Source organism: Carassius auratus, chromosome 29, assembly GCF_003368295.1.
Source record: "Carassius auratus strain Wakin chromosome 29, ASM336829v1, whole genome shotgun sequence".
Taxonomy (NCBI): Eukaryota; Metazoa; Chordata; class Actinopteri; order Cypriniformes; family Cyprinidae; genus Carassius; species Carassius auratus.
Genome location: NC_039271.1, coordinates 6653364 through 6669504, shown reverse-complemented (window position 1 = coordinate 6669504; position 16141 = coordinate 6653364). Strand labels below are relative to the sequence as shown.

Sequence of the window (16141 nt, the reverse complement as noted above, 5' to 3'; positions counted from 1 at the left end):
TCAGACGCCTGTATTAGGGCCTGTACCTCAGTTGATGTACTGTACGCTGTGCTGGTGGCTTTGCTGACACTGGCGATTGTTTTTGTCCTTTAGCTGTGAGCCGTCAGCAGTAATGGGAGCGGAGTGTGGATGTAAGACTTCCTCGCTCTGAAGGCAGCAGCGGGTGGAGGAGATGCTTTGATTATAGCTATTGAACATGCCATTAGTCTGGGGATGGAAGCGGCACACCTTCCTGTTAGTTTGGGGTCAGATGAGGGTAACGGTTTACCTATACAGACACCCCGGTGTGCTCACATAAACATGCATGCTAATAAATGCATGCATAATTACAGTTAGGATGGTTGAGCATAGCCATCCAGCAAATCACAAGGCGATTTGTGAACTTGACCATTTTCTCTTTTATTCATTTTCTTTCAATGTTTTAACCTATTTTCATTTTTATTTATTTATTTTCTTGACTATTTAAAGCTAATAATTAGGGGGAATGTTTTTTTTTTTTTTTTTTTAAAGCATCTTGTAAAGTGTACGTTTTTGCTTATTGGTCTTATATAAATGTAAAAAACTGTCAGCATTATAAATTAGTCCAATTAGTTGTCTTTAAAGTAGGGCTGCATGATTATGACAAAATCATAATTGTCGATTATTCCTTTGAAATTGTAATTGCGATTTATTAATTACGATGATCACACTTTACATTGAATGATGTTTATACCATTGTCTGATGCAACTTTTAGTGCTTTTCTATAGTATTAAGCCTCAAATGTCAAATATACATCGGATTGGTTTCTTTAAATTATAAAAAGTTAAAACATGAATGGTATTATAGTGTTATACTAAAACTAAAATTAATACAATAGAAAAACCCTTTAAGATAACATGTAGAAACAAATTAAAATGCATTATAATGTATAAAATACTGTTATATGTATTGTGTGAAAGTGTGTATCTATCTATACACAAACACACACACACACACACACACACACAAATATGGTTCTGTCTGCTCACACACTCCCTCAAATTATTATTATTGTTAATTATAGAATTTTAATTTTTTATTTATTAATTTTTTGCATTTATTCCAAAGTTTTTGCTTTCACCCAGTGAAGAGAAGGCAGTAGGTTGTGAAAACCCTGTAGACTGGATCACCTCCGAAGCACTCCTGAAGCATTCACGTGACACTAGTGATCCTCAAACACATGTAGTACAAGTTTGGGAGTTCCCATGGCTGGTCGGTTTGTTGTCTCCTTTTATCTCTGCTCCCAAGAGAAGCACTCCTGTGTTTCTCGTACTTAATTGTGTAAATCTGTGGAGGAGGGCTGCTGCCGTCATCACAGTGTGGGAACTGTGTGAATGTATGTGTGTGTGTGTGTGTGTGTGTGTGTGTGTGTGAAGTGGTTTTAGTGCATGTGAACACCTTTGAGGTGGTCTGTGATTCCTTTCCCAGTAATCCCAAATTGGTTCCTTAAAGAGACACTTCTAAACATCACATTAAGATTAATTTAATAAACGTTGCGATTACAATGCGAGTAAATCACTCCCATATGCATCTAAATTTCCATGCTGGACAGCCAAATAATGTTTTTTGTTAGCTATTGGCTAATAAATTGTAAGATTTCACTTTCCAGGTCTCTCATTTTGAACACTTCATCATTTACATTTAATCATTTAGCAGATTCAGCATTTTTAATTGAATTTTATCATGCAAGAAGTTATGTATTTCTCTACGTAACTGGATATTTAACATTGCACTATATTAGTGTGTAACTTTCATTGCCTCTTGAGCTTTTATTTTGGCAGCAGACTGAAGCAAGACATCTGTGTGTAGTTGAATCTGCGCCAACTAGGCATTAGTTCGATTTGTTTAGTAGTTGCCAAAATGTTTGGATTTAAGTTTGTGTTGTAAAGTCAACCTAGAGTTTTCTGCATTGATAATGAGGGAAGCACATTGCACATTTAAAATTAACCGTAGTCAGATCACCTCTTTAGATGGGGTACATGTGGAGTGTTTACATACAGTATTATAAAAGTGCTTTGAGACCCCTAAAGTGTGAAAATGCCATATTGTGAGCCTCACATGTGTATAATAGACTAAAGCCGTCCCATCAGTCTGAACATGCAGATTTTGTGAATTAAAAATTGCATGGGGCTGTAGCGTGATCGAGCTAATCGTGCAGGCCTAGCATGTGTGCTTGTAAGTGGAAGGGGTCTCTTTTGTTTTCTAAATCAGTCACGTTCTTCCGCTGTCTGTCTGACCGCACCAGGCCTGGAGTGCTGGAGGGAAATTACAGGGAAAAAACAAACCATGCACAAAAGAGAACGCAGTGATTTAAGAGGAACAGGGAAAAGAAAGAAGCATAATAAAAACACACACAGAAAAAAAAAAAGGTAAACAGAAAAATTTGTCTATGCATGTTTTATTTAGTAGTGTTATTTATATTTATGTTCTAATCTTGAAACAATATTTTATATACATTATATGTACTATAAAATATTGAACAATATGTATTCAATATTAGATTTTATTTTTTTAGAATGTTTACGTTTATGATTTTTTATACATATATGAATGATGTAAATATATTCTTCATTATTTCTATTATTCAATATTTTAAAAATGTGCATACATGCATTAATATGACTAATTGTTAAAATATTTGTTATATTCTCCATCCAGCTTGTGCATAAAAATACATTGATTGAAACCCAGCAAGTGTGTTTCCGTTGTCCGTCTGATGCTTTCACAGACTGACATCTTGGAAATCCCTAGAAATGACATTGGCTGGAGACGATAGAGGGAATCTATCGAGTGAGCTACATCTTGCTCAACATCTACCTTCCCTGCTGCGTCAAGCTTTTATCTGCTCATTAGTTTGTGCTGCACATATAGCAGCGATCTCCGTGTCTTCAGATGGCACAGTCGAGTGTTATAAAGCTTGTGGGGAGCAGAAATCTGATTCACATCAAAATAAGTCTCGCTCTGATGTGCCCGTGTCTGTGTGTTTTTGTGTGCGGGTCTCGGCGGATTGGCGTCTCGGGCAGAGTGACAGAAGCGTGTGGCTCCGTCATTTAAATTCCTGCGAGCTGCATCCAGCAATTCCTCTTCTCCAGTGGCTCCTCAGCCCTAGACGCTTTTCCATTTTCCCCGATCGACGCAGTCTGGGAATCTGGCTTTCTAATCAGCACGGCCCAGCAGCGTTCCTTATTTATGACCTCGCATCCCAGCTCTCCGTCGGCCCGATCCATCACCTTCATCTGGGCTTTTTTGTCGTCTTCACCCCTGCCTCTTGTGCAGGACCTCTTGTTGTTGTTTGTTGCCTGTCATTTAATTATTCTGCCTGAGAGGAGCTTGGGAAACCAGCTCAATTAAAGTCTTGGGATTGATGAGCCAGTCCTTCTTATCCTGCCATGCTAATAGAATAGCAGCAGCCCGGGCAGACCTAGGAGGACATGCACGAGTGCCTGCTTTTGCCATCTCTCCTCTTCCTGTACTTACAGTAATTGCTTTGACCCCTGCAGTTGCACCCTTCTGGATGTGAAAAAGACTCTCACAGTGGAAGAGATGCTGGTTCAGCTCCTCTGTACCCCTTACTGCCCAGTTTAATTTGAGATTTCATCTTGTGTTTGACAGCACAGGGTATTGCCTTCATATCAGTGGTCCCAAAAAGTGCCACTGTCCAAATGTCATTGCGTTCAATAATTGACCGGTTCAGACATCTGCCAATTCAATTGATGTCTGTTCCCATCAAGTAGAGTAACTGCCAGTGTAGTTTCACTAATGTTTGAGTATAAAGTGTCCTAGTACTTTTTGTCTACATTCGTTTTATTATTTGAAATCTCTATGCATGATTCGTTTAACCCCGGGTTGCTCTTTGGATAAAAGTGTCTCCTAAATGACAAATGACTTACTCTACCTACCCAGTGGCTCAAAGGTGCCATTATTCATATCTCAATATCCCTTCTCAGAATGTATGATTTATATTTCTGCATTTTTAAACCAAACAAGCTGTGCCGCATTCAGAGTTTATGCAACTAGACTAAGTAGTCGCCTGATTGGATGTGATGTATTCCAATCAAAATGCACAAAGTGAGAATAAGCAATTATTTTTGACACATTAATATGAACCGATACGTCTAAGAAAGTCTCAAATGACTACTTATGTTGTAGAGAAACACTATAAATCGGTAACATATCGGTTATTGGCCGATATTAGAGATTTCTGTATGTATCATGTATTTAATATTTAATTGTTAATTATAAACAAAGCCTTCAGATGTCATTAAACATAACAGAAATAGTTGTTTATAAAAAAATATCGGTACTCAAGTTAACTCAACTGATATTAGAGATTTTTGCATGCGTTGTATTTGCTTATGTTGGATATCTAACCGTAAATTATAAACTACTTCTGATATGAGTTGTAATATTAAATAATTATTATATTGTAGGGATGCAAAAGATATCAGTAACATATCGGTTATAAGCCGATATTAGATTTTTCATATATATTTTTTGTATCGGCCAGTATTGGATATTATAATTAAACGTCATTTTTTAATTAAGTGTATTTTTACATTTTGATTGTATTTGCTGTGATTTAAAGCTCAGTTGAAGTTAAAGAAAAAACATTTATTTATTTTAAAAGCCATTTATCGGTTATCGGCATTAATTTGCAAGTAATTATTGTGTACAGTTTAGGCCAGAGTATTTTTTATATCATTGTATCCTTTTTATATCATTTTATCCTTTTTATATCATTTTATCCTTTTAAAACTTTTTACATTGAAATTATTGCTTTCCTAATAAAAGTGACTATAGTCATGTGTTCTAAATGGGTTAGATGTCATGCTCTTTTACTGCAAGTGCAAACAGATCTGACATTCTCAGGTCTCTGATTGTTTGATGAGGTTTTTCCTATAGTGGAAATGTTCTGGTATTGGTTGCATCACTCAGGTTTCTGAACACATTCGCAGTGCTGTGGTTATTTATTTTTTTCATCTCTGTCGTTTGTCTTGAGTGTTAGTGGTGGCAACACATCTTGGCCGGCTGCTTCGTACTAAAAGTTGTTATGAATTGTGGAGCTGAACCTGAGGCTGAGTATGTTGTGTTTGTGCATCTGTAGTTTGCAGGAAGCCTTGCTCTGTGGCACGGGTCACCTGTCAGGGCCTCTGTGGTTGTGTTGTATGTAAAGGACTGGTGGAGTGGCTGGTTATGAAAAACTGTTGAACTGAATGTAATGGGTTATTAAATCGCTTCACTTTAAGAGGAATAGTTTTCTCTACTTCAAATACTCTATTGAATTAGTTTTATCAATTATCATATTTCTCAGCATGTCACAATTTCATAATTTCACGGTTTCATTAGTCTTTTTCAAATTTAAAAAAGCCAAATTTTCAAGCAAACATAATATCATTTAGATCTGTGATTTTAATGGATATTTGTCTAAATCTGGGTTATTATCTAAAACAGTAATAAAATAAAACTAAAACAGTATTAGTAATAATGTCATTACTTGAAATAGAATTAATGGAAATAATAGAATTTCTATTGGTACATTTCCATTTATGCATTTGGCAGATGCTCAAAGTGACTTGCACTGAGCTGAAGATTTTATACATTTTTCAATTCATGTACTTTGTTTTCATTGTTGTTGTTATTAAACTTATAAGCTCCAACGAAATGAGCCAACTAGGAATGTTTATGGTATTAAAAATGAATCACATATATCGTCACACTTAGAAACCAAAGAGTGATGGACGTCTATGAGACTGTAATTTGAACACCTTGTTTTGCTCCAGAGTGAACTAATGCCACATGAGGTCATTGTTTGGCCTGCAGCGAGGTCACACTGAACAGGATCAGAGGCAGAAAGAGACTAATAATGGTTGAAGGATCATGTCTAGCCTGTGCCGCTCTTGCTGAGGTGTGTATCTTTCAGAGGCCAGGACTATCCGTCTCCGTTACGCTCCAGTTTGCTAAGCTCAGCTATGTTTTTCTGTGCTTGAGTGACCAGAGATTTGCACTAATGTACTCTGTTCTCGCTCAATCCTTAACGAAAGTAATCTGATGTTTTGACTATGGGAAGGTGCGAGGGATAAAGGATCGGCCTTCATTTGAACTTAATTAGATAGCAGAGACATTAACAGTTGTGGAAAAGCAAAACAAACGAGCAGCCACCAGAAAACTTAGTGATATTTGCAAAGTGTCTGATCAACCTTGCAGGCTCGGTGAGGTTTGGATTACAAAAATAGGGCACTTTGTTTATACTGGCTCGACATCTTGCACCATTCTTTCTGATGGCTTGCCGTCCAGTGGTCATGATATTCAGTGTTGGATAAAGCAACTTTAGCCATTTTTATTTCTTATTTTTTTCCCAGCAATTGTTATTTAACTCTCAAGCCCAAGGGCAAACTCATTTAATCTGTGGCCTGTTATGAAACAAACTTAGATTGATGTAAAGACCCAAAGCATTGCAATCAAGATAGCATCTTTAAACATTCGCTCACTAAAAAATAAATCATTTCTAATCAATGACTTTATAACCACAAATCTGGATTTTATGTTTCTCTGGTCCTTACACTGGCTTCCAGTTACATTTAGGATTGTTTTTAAAGTACTTTTACTTGTATATAAGTCACTAAATGACCTAGGACTGAAATATATTGCAGATATGCTCACTGAATATAAACCTAACAGAGCACTCAGATCACTAGGATCGAGTCAGTTAGAAATACCAAGGGTTCACACAAAACGAGGAGTTTATTTTTATAATTTTTCTTCATAATTATTTTACTTTGTTTTATGTAAAGCACTTTGAATTACCATTGTGTACGAAATGTGCTATATAAATAAACTTCATAAAACCACTCATGTCTCTTCAGGTTTGACTGTTTAGCGAAAGGCACATTCTGTCATAACAGATTGTCACTCAATTATCTGAAGAGTTTTACATGTATGAATTTATATTCAGCGCTGTGTCTCGGAGTCTCATTGGTGTTCGTGTGAGTGTGTTTGTGTGTGTGTGGGCGTCCTGCCGGTCCCCTTGGTGCCCTGAGGCCCCGGCTGAGAGAGAAACGGAATGAAGAGAGAAAATAGTTTTTTTTTTTTTTTTAGGGATTTCACATTACATTGAGAGTGTAGTGACATAGAGGAGGTCTGGGACCTGGATCCGGCCTTTGAAGGCTAAAGAGATTAATGCTTTCCACAGCTAATGCAAATGACTTTGGCCAAAATAATGAGTGCACAGCAGCAAAATGAGGCAGTTCTGCTCCCTGCCCCATCACAATGGCAAATTCAACTTATTAGGTTGCCTACACCACATCAGATAATGCTAATTGTGTACATTGAAATTTGTTACAATAATTTTTGTGCACTTTTTATTTGAACTTTAGGTTTTCTAAAGACTAGGAAGACTTACTGTCTTGAGTTCATAAGTTTGATCCATTTTGTTGAATCTGTTTGAACTGTTTCAGTTAATTGTTTGAGAATCGTTTCATTGTAATATCGGTGTGTGTGTGTGTGTGTGTATACAAATATTATTGAAAATATATATTTTTTAATGTACAAATTTAAAGAGGTGCTGTCATATAATTAGAATATCATCAAAACGTTTATTTATTTTATTAATTCACTAAAAAAACCCTCTGTGGGGGAGACAAAAAGTGGACTGCAGCTGGAGTCAGTGCTTCAAGAACCACTACACACAGATGTATGCAAGACGTGGGTTTCAGCTTCGCATTCCTTGTGTCGAGCCACTCTTGAACAACACACAGCATCAGAAGCGTCTCGCTTCATAAAGGACTGGACTTCTGCTGAGTGGTCCAAAGTTATGTTCTCTGATGAAAGTAAATTTAGCATTTCCTTTGGATATCAGGGTCCTAGAGTCTGGAGGAAGAGAAGAGAGGCACACAATCCACGTTGCTTGAGGTCCAGTGTAAAGTTTCCACAGTCAGTGATGGTTTGGGGTGCCAATGTAATATACAGAGATTTTGTGTCATACAAAGCTATCAGAGGAGCAGTACTCAAAGGAATGAAATCTAGACTGTGTGTGTGGATACAGACGTTAGCAGAAGGCTGCTCTCTGCTGCAGATCACACAGACTTCATGCTCCCTGCGGCAACAGATGGATGTTGCTTGAGGGAACGTGGCTCATCACGCAGCTCATGAGCGACGAGGCAGTCGCAGGCCATGGATCGGACCCTTCGGGGGCCCATGGGCCCCGGCTATAGTGTCCCAGCTGCCCTGTGCTGTGGCCATGTGTTGCAGGAGCAAGGACAGATGAAGAGACGCGTGTCCTTTCTAGGACTGCCCTCGGCTCACAGACAGCATCCAGTCTGACAATCACTGCTGCCAGGGGCTTTTTCGTTTTATTAAAGGATAAAAAATAGAGAAAGCTGTTCTTTTTTTCTCACTTATTCAGTGTTCAGCCTCTTCAGCCGTCCGTCTGAGTAGGGCAATTTATATGAAGTATTTATGTATGCAGTTATTTTGCTGATGCAAAATTGTGATTTTAATTTTAAAGTAGAAAAAAACTGCAAAAACCATATTGAATATATAAACTGCATTTAATTTTGAAAATGTAAAAAAGGTTGTATATTATTACAAATAATATCTGGAAAATAATTTATATTAAATTATAGTAAAAATATTATTTAATAATATTATTATACAAATACTTAAATGTCAAAATATGTAAAATATCATCAGTCTATATATGTAAAATAATATTATTTTTATATATATATTTTAAAAGCTGTAGCTCATTTATATTAATAATGGCCAGTCTGTGTAATTATAATCCATTATGATTGTTTTTGGTGCGTGAAGCCTTGACTAACTTTCTAAATGGACATCAGGGGGAAAATAAGATGCTTTAAAGTGTAAATATGTCCTCTTAACCCTCATTATGCTAATGGTTCCTCCATTCATACTGCTGAGGGAGGGAGCTGTTTAATATTCAGTGTTTCTTCCACTTTAGCAGACGTGTGTGTGTGTGTGTGTGTGCAGAAGAATAAGAAAATGTTTATTTCATGTCATCACTTGCTCACATGTGGTTGTCCTTAAACGCCTGCGACAGTCTTTTACTTTTATTCAGATCTGCACAATTAGGTTCAGAGTTGTGGCCTAGCACTTCGCATGAGTAGTAATTTTCGGCAAGCTTTATGGCTATTATTCATCAACGGTACACAGAATGCAACCATACTAAATCATATCTTTAGCATTCGCAATTAGAAGTCACGATCAATACCGCACACACAAACTTGTGAGTCAAGGCTAAAAGTCCCCAGTTTCTCACTTTTCTGGGTGATGGTCATCTGCATAAATTACATTCTTCTGACACGAACGTACCGTGAATCTCTGGACAAACTGGTAGTTGCTTTTAGCATCCGTTTGCTCTTTGAAACATCCACCAGGAAGCTTTTGTGTTTCTTGTTGCTTCAAATGAAAAACAACTTTCATCATTCTTATTCTTATTTATAGTCATCCTAAGAAGTATTTGGTTGCATTAGTCACACGTGATGTCACAAAATATATAAAATATTACAAAAAATAAAAAAAAATAAAACCATGCTACAGAATAATATAACATATAATTTTGCAAAGTATGTAGTTCTATAAAATAAATAATTTTAACATTAAATATACGTGTATACATTTTTATTTTTTGTAAAGAAATCTAATACTTATGTTCAGCAAGGACGCATTAAATTGATCAAAAGTAGCACTAAAGACAATATAAAATGTTGTCAAATAAATGCTGTTCTACTGAACTTTGCATTCATAAAAACATATTGAAAAAGTGTAAGTTTTCACTTTCCAGGACAACTGCTTTAAAAAATCAGGTGTATTTAATGTTAAAATGTATTAAATAGAAGAAATATTTTAAATAATTATAATATTGTTATATTGATATACAATGTTGTTTTTCTGTGTCTTTGTTCATATAACTGCCTTTGAGCATTAGTGATTTTTTTCAAGAGAAGCATGTATATGTATATGTGTATATATATGTGATATGCCACATTTAAGAAAAATAAATTAATATTTAATTATTATTTGATAATGCAAAGACCTTCGAGCATTTTAAGCGTCTTAAGTGTTCGAATACTCTCGGAGGCCACCATACATCAGATTTTTAAGTATATCAGTTATTTCTTCAGGTATGTTCTTCCTCCGCTCAGTGTGATTTTTTTTTTTTTTTTGTGTGTGTGTTTTGGTCCCAGCATCTCTTGCAGTGCCCTTTCATGTGTTATTGTTTCCATCGAGAGCTTTCGTTCCACCCACGTGTAGCGTGCCTCACCCGCTCTGTGCGATTGGCTTGTAGTTTGAGAGTCGTTGTCAGGTTTCCAGCTCGGGAAGGCTTTGCCGTCCGCTGTCACATTCCTAAAGGGTGGTGGGGTGATTCTGGCCTGCTCTGCTCTGGCTTTTCATAAGATGGTTTTTCAGCACTGCTGTGTCATAGAAATGTGTTTATTGTTGAAGTGGTGGCGAGCATCGAGGGAGCCCTGGCTTTCAATCCCTTCGCTTTCATCCTGTAGTTCACATGGAGTTTTCTCGAGAAAACTTCACACTCGCTCAACCTGTTCGCCACCTTTGCAGCTCTGTTTCAAAATGCGTCTAGACATGTTTATGAGTCTTTGCGTGAGTTATTGTGTGTACGTGTTCTGCAGGCTTTCCTAGCTTGAGGAATCTCGCTGAAAGGAGAGACGTGCTCATCTATATATACCCCGTGTGTTAAATTAGACAAGCGCTCTGCATTCTTTACCTTTCCCCACCCGTGAAAACAGAGCGAGACGGTTGTTGCTCAACTCTTTGAGTCCATGACGAAGGTTCAGAGATGTTGTACAGCCGTAGATTGCAGCAGCGATGGCTCGTCTTTGTGTTGTTCCTCCAGACAGCTGCTTCTGGATTACTTTGCTACTTGCAAATCTTGCATCAGATGTTACTTGCTTTTTCAATATTTGCATAATTTTCCAGATGATAAATAGAAAAAAAAAAAAAAAAACCCCACATGAATCTGATTCAGATGAGTCATTAGAGAAGGAGTCTGCTCTGGCATTTGGCTCAGTGTCTTCTTATTCATGGAGGAACAGCCAGACACTAGCATGTGTGTTCGTGTGTTTGTGATACTGTGTGAAACGACCTTCCACCATGTTCAATCCTGCACCATGTTGTCGGGCAGTTTCTGATGGCCGTCTCAATGCTAGGGATGATAATTATAAAATGACAATTTGGACTAGGACTGCACGATTTCTATCGAAATATTGCAAATGTAAATAACGCGATATGGATATCGCAATGGCATGCGATATCTGAATCATTTTAATAATAGGCTAATTAAATCAAAAGGTTGCTAAAGGTCAAAGTTTTAGGTCGATGCATAAAGCAGAGAATTGCGTGATGTTAAAAAGAGTTAAGTGCAGTAAGTTGCAGAAAACAACTTCGTCGTCTCGTCTTGCTGTCTGACACGCGTCTGTCTTAAAGGGACAGCAGCCTGTAGATACGTGTTGCTGAATATGTCACTAATCTTAATCAAGCAACAAAACACAGCTTTAATGAAGATTAGTCTAAATTTAATTCATACAGTGAACACTATGCAGTGTTATTTTACACTGAATTATGTTTCTGTACCTGAATATTAGTTTTTGTCTGTGCTTGTAATTTGTGTCCTTGTTCTTTTCTTTCTTTCTTTCTTTCTTTTTATACTGTGTTTACTTGTTTAATCATATTTATCATTTTAATTTTAAAATATTTGAAAATTGTTTTAATTGATTTTACACTTGTCAATATCGCATCGCATATTGAATATTGCATAATTTAACAAGGTATAGCATTTTTCTTCAATATCACACAGCCCTAAAATTTTTTCAGTGTTACGTTTTTTTTTTAATCATTATTTTTAAGAGCGGCTATATTGAGTGGAAAACCAATTAATTTTATCTCAGACCTTGCATGCATGCGTTTTCTTGTCACACTGCGAGCTTAGAGAAATTTCTTCTATGAAAACTAGCAAGGTGGCTGAGCGAATTTACTAGGGTTAGAGGAAATGAAGGGGAACTGAAGTTTTCCTTGACATTTTCCCTTAACTAATAAAATAGTGTACAGTTCTGCTTAGTTAACAGGAGTAACCATTGTAATCACTCTAGTTCTGCTTGTACAAAAGCTCCACCTACTGTCAGAGAGTGAATTTGCATTTTCATTGAGCCCGTCTTCTGTTTTTGTTGCCGTCATATTTCATTCATTTTTTTGTATATTTCAACCATTTGATAGAAAATACTAATATTTCTGATAAAATTTTATCTAGAATTATTTGAGTTTGTAATTAATAGATTGAGTATTTTAAATGGATCACATAAGCACACAAGGATTTTCTCTCTTCTAAAGGTTGCTTACTTTTAGACTAGTCAGTTACAAAATTTCCGTCAGAGAAATTCGTCGTAGTGCACATCCCTGTTACCATGTAATGACACGATACTGTAATTTCCAAATTTGATGCGACACCTTGAGAAACATCTGTATTTGATACCATTTTTGATACCTCGGAGGTAAAACTGCCACAATATTGAGTGTTAGTTTTTGATTTCTTTATTGAAAGATAAATGCATTAAGGATAGAAATGACAAGGTATGTGTATATGAGGTTTTTTTATTTAATAAAAACAACTTGAAGGTGGAAAAACCTTCTACTGTACACTGCATACGTTTACTTAATTTCTTTAGATTATCTTTTCAATTTTTACCCAAAATAGGGTGGTGTGAGCATCTCGGAGCACTATAATCACATGTAGTGAAATTTTTCATTCATACAGGAAGCCAGAGGGCGCCATTGTGGCACCAATTCAATTATACCTCACAAAAGTAATGTAACTTATAACGTTCAATGTGTTGGTACTGCAAAAATAAATAAATAAATAAAACTGTATTGAAACCATTTTAGACGTTGTTTGATCTGAATTGCACTTGTCGCCTTCTGATGGGTGAAGCGTACTGAAGCATACAGCTCTTTACTTACAGCAGACTGCTGAAGAAAATGCTTTAGACTGATGTATAGTGATTATGAACATGCGGCGTGGTTGTTAAACGGTTAATAACAGGTTGGTTGGAATTCGTATATGAATATGCAAAACTACATATTTTAACATAGTGGGTTATTTTAATTGAACTTATTTTAGCTTTTTAACTTTATCGTGTGGGTTGTCTGAACGCTGAGCCAGACATCAATCAAAAATCCTTCTTAAGATGTATTTGCTTAAAAATGTTAAATAAATAAATACATTTCAGTTTTTGTAATAAAACCTGTGAATATATTTATGTATTTATTTATTTATGCCAAACAAGTTTGTGATCATATCAATATGACTATAAATAATAATAATACATATTACTACTACTATTAATAAAATTAAAAATAAAAGTTATATTGTAAAACTTTAGAAAAAGAAAAGCATTTAAGTAAAGTTATTTTTTTATTAACTAGATATACTACTATTGTAAAACTTCACATTAAAACAAAGTGCATATTTAAGAAAAATATAATAACAATAATTATTTTTATTACACTTAGTATTATACTTATTATAATCAGATTTCACGTCTAAATGTTTGTTTTTCCTCACCATGTGTTTGAGCTGATGAGCAGCTCTTGCTGTTTTCAACGTGCCAGCCAAGTTTGTAATCCCAGAGCACTGGGTCGATCCACACACACACACACACACACACACACACACTGTTAACTAGTCAACACATGTGCATGAGACGAGAGTACTACGCAGGCTTTGCCTTTGTAAACAACACAGAGGCGAGCAATGTTTGCAGACCGGTTTCTTATTTTTCCGCTGCTTCCCCTCCAGTTGCTTTATTTTGTTTTGTTTTGATGTTTCTACTTTTTATCGACATTATAAAGGGGAGGATTGGTTTGGTACAGGTTTATGAACGACTCTGGTTTTGTCTCAGGGATTTTGCGAGTCTGTTTCGTGCATTAAAACACTCTGAATGTTCATTTAAGTGACATTAGAGGCGTTCAAGATAGAATCATATGATAAATTGTATAAACAGATTCGTATTAGACTTATTTACGTAACATAATCATTTTAGTGTTTCTGTGGGGATGGTCATCAGAGACGATTGTACTCTAATCATAAAATCTGATAATAATCATGCTCGGTGTTATGATTAAGCAACTTTATTGCTGTAATAACTGAATGGCTGTTTCAATTTCTTGTAACCGCTCGTTTAAAACGGCCGGATGAAAGATGGAGTCTGTTATGAAATGACACAATTTAATTCTGCATCTCAAACCAAGAATGGATTGAAAGGAGAATTACTCACTACGTTATGGTTATTGATGTTTGTTTCGTGCACTAGGTTTTCCAGGAATCTGCCCACATTTCACAAGACGTGCAGTTGGCAGATCCCCACACAAATGAGCTAAATCACTCAAGCATTTGTGTTTAGTTGCTCCGAGCAGATATTAACCCCGTCACCCGATGCTGACCTCCCTCTGATGCATGCACAAGTACATTCATCTCGTACAAACTCTGTTATGCAATCGTGACGGAGAGAGAGACTGTGCAAGATGTTGCAATTCAACTATTTGGTTTTCAATCACTGTGTTGAAACTAGTGATGGATATGTCACTCCTGCAGTTTTGGGATGGGTTTTTTAGGGAATGAGATTCAAAAAGTGACAAAAGATCAGTTCAAAAATATTAATAAAATAAATTACAAATAAAAACTTAACAAAAACAAAAATAAAATAATAAATTAATTAAACAAGAAAAATTATATAGCAAATTTAATTGTAAATAAATTAAAATATTAAACAAAATAATATTGTAAAATAAATTGAGTGTTTAACAATAATAATAAGGGTTTTATATTACAAATATAAAATTACAAATGTATGAATTGATTTCAAGTTCAAACTAAAATGACAAACAAAAAGTAATAAAAATGGCAAAAGCATACAACAAAATTACTAAAAATAAAATCAAAATATAAAATCAAAATAATGATATACTGTAATAGCAAATGGTGCTGAAACAAGCATCTGTTTTATAAAATTACAAAACTGAAATGAAACTGATTTGAGATGCTCTACATATTACGTAAAAGTAATTAATACTTTTTTTAAATAGATATTACTATTTTTGATAGATTAAAATTAACCATCTTGGGTTAATTTTTATCGCAATGCATTCTGGGATTGTCTTCTCTTTGACAAATGCATGCAGCGCGTTGCATCATCATATATCTTACACCTGACATCAGCATAATGTTTCTTCTGGAACATCTTTCCTGTCAGGAGCGCACACACGCTGCCTTAAAATACTGGTTATGCATTGTTTTATAATGTATGTAAATATGATGCATTTATATCATGCTACAGACATGGAGTTGGCAAGGACATTTCATCAAAAGCCTACCGCAAACCATGTCAAACTGAAGACTGAATGTCTCTGTGGTGTTGTTTTCCCAGCATGCATTGCTGTTGTGTGTTATGAGTGCACAGCTCATTTAGCTTGATTAGTCTGGCACACGTTTCGACTGTCCTGAGCAGCTGTTCTCTCCGCAGTCTGCAGGGTGTGATGGGAAATGTGTGTGTCGGTTGAACGATCCTTTTATGTACGGTTGACAAAAATAAAATGATTCAGACTCCCAGAAAGATTCAGTGAAAATGTGATTCAGTCTGAAATCACAGGAGGAGGGTCTTCTAAATCACTGGCAGAAGTGCTGTAATCTTTGACTAAACCTGCGGAGGAGGAAGTTGGCTCATTTTGAGCAGATTTTACACTGCTGTGACCAAGCAAGGTCCCACTCCACCTGCTTGAAACGGGAAATCATTGCACATCAACAATCCTGAGGATTTCTCCATCTTAACAAGTCATTTCTGTCAGGAAGAATTATTGCATGATGCTGCATCCACACCGATAAATATCTTTTTAAAGAGCAAGGTTTAACAGAGTTTTTGACAGTAAATGATTGTATGCAAAGTGTCTAAATCTTTCTGCTATCAAATCTGTCTCAGATGACAGCATTTGTCCAGCAGAGGGCATGATTTTCCTTTTTATCTGGCTCCTAATCCGATTGGGAAAACCAAAAACAGATCAACAAGATAGTAAAACCTCTCTGAATCCCTTATG

At 36.0% G+C, this 16141-nt stretch overlaps 1 protein-coding gene across 2 annotated transcripts in view; it reads left to right on the top strand.

Moving 5' to 3' along the window:
* LOC113047912 (pleckstrin homology domain-containing family A member 5-like) overlaps positions 1-16141 on the top strand; it is a 104985-nt gene that overhangs the window by 25763 nt on the left and 63081 nt on the right. The gene's annotated exons all lie outside the window — the stretch shown is intronic.